Genomic DNA, 1,705 nt, shown 5'->3' with positions numbered 1-1,705 from the left:
ATAGAGTGTGCACATTACAATATTCAGAACAGAGAAACAGTCAAAGGAAACTTGAACTTGACTTTGCTTTTACTTGCAAAACTCTTACATGCAGTACTATAATGTATAACAGAACACAACACTACAGTACTGTACTGTCCAGTACAATCAGCAAAAATTACAGTGCTTTATAAGAGAAAGTGTTCTGTACAAAATAAAGACATTAAGGCCCCACCAAGAAGATGTACAGAACTGTGCAAACAGACAGGTCAGATATAAATCTGAGCAGCAGATTGTACATCTTAACTATGTGTCTACGTCACAAAATCTGAATAGTCAGTGATTAAACAGCTTGTGAAATGAGTACTATTTGTATTAGACATATTATCAAATTAGTTAGATAAAAATGATTTGTTTTTCTTAAGAACACATACTCTCAGGCCTGGGGATATAGCTCAGTGGCATAAGCACCTATCTGGCAAGCACGAGGCCCTGAGTTTGATTCCCGGTACAAAAAAAAAAAAAGAACACACACTCTCCAATAACCTTTAAAATATAATACAGCGACCACCAACAAATCATCCCATTATCTGTGTTCAGGCAATATTGATCCCACACATGTCAGAAAAAGCATGGATGCATATTATTCAGAAAACCCAGGATCTCTTATAATATAGCAATGATATAGAAAGTGCTTATCAATAATCATAAGTACAAATCAGGTACAATCCAGATATGATCTTTAGCAAATCAATAAATCTTATATTTCCTCGCATGCCCCTCCTCCCCTGGCATTTTAGCAGTTTCCATTAATTCTTCAAGGCTATATTATCACATGGTATTGATAGTGCTAGAAGCTCTGTCTTAAAATGCAATTTTGGCTCATTAATAAAGGAGCTTCTGCAGGTCACTGCAAGCAACCAATGAAACCAAAATATTACTAACAAGATATCACAGGCCCATGAACCTGCTTGACTCTGTAAAACTCACTGGAAATGGCAAATATTCTTGCCAGTGAAACTGACGTTACTGGAGCCATCGCTCTGTCTACCTCTGCAGTAAACACCTTGGAAGATAGAAAGATACGAAGTACGGAGTAAAGGAGCTGACTAGCCAAGGATGTAAGGCAAAAGTTAAACACAAACCCATCACAGAGCCAAAAATAGCAGTGATAATTAATTTTTCAATTGTTTCCTGTGGTTCAGAAGTGTATATATAACCCTTGAGAAAATATGTGCATCCATATGAGACATTTCTGCACACCAAAAAGTTTCAAAGGTGACATCACTTCTAAAGGGTTTGTTTGAGCCGGGCATGGTGGCGCATGCCTGTAATCCCAGCACTGGGAGGCTGAGGCAGGAGGATCATAAGATGAGGCAGGAGGATCGTTGCAAGTTTGAGACCAGCCTGGGCTACAAAGTGAGTTCAAGGCCAGCCTGAACTGTATAGCAAGACCCTGTCTCAAAAAAAAAAAAGAAAAAACTAAGGATTTTGTTTGTATCTGAGAATTTCTTTAACTTCAGATGAATCAGCTTTGTTATCCCCTTATGAATTGTTGGAAGCAAATAATTCTTAGAATTGAGCCAAATAGAAGGAGTGCACGGATATGCTGGGTGTGGTGGTGCACACTTGTAATCCCAGCACTCGAGAGGCTGAGGCAAGAGGATCGCTGTGAGTTCAAGACTAATCTGAGCTACACAGCAAGACCTTGTCGGAAGGAAGGAAG

Source organism: Chinchilla lanigera, unplaced genomic scaffold (genome assembly GCF_000276665.1).
Source record: "Chinchilla lanigera isolate Chin_1 unplaced genomic scaffold, ChiLan1.0 scaffold00014, whole genome shotgun sequence".
Lineage (NCBI taxonomy): Eukaryota > Metazoa > Chordata > Mammalia > Rodentia > Chinchillidae > Chinchilla > Chinchilla lanigera.
Note: the sequence above shows the minus strand (reverse complement) of the source record.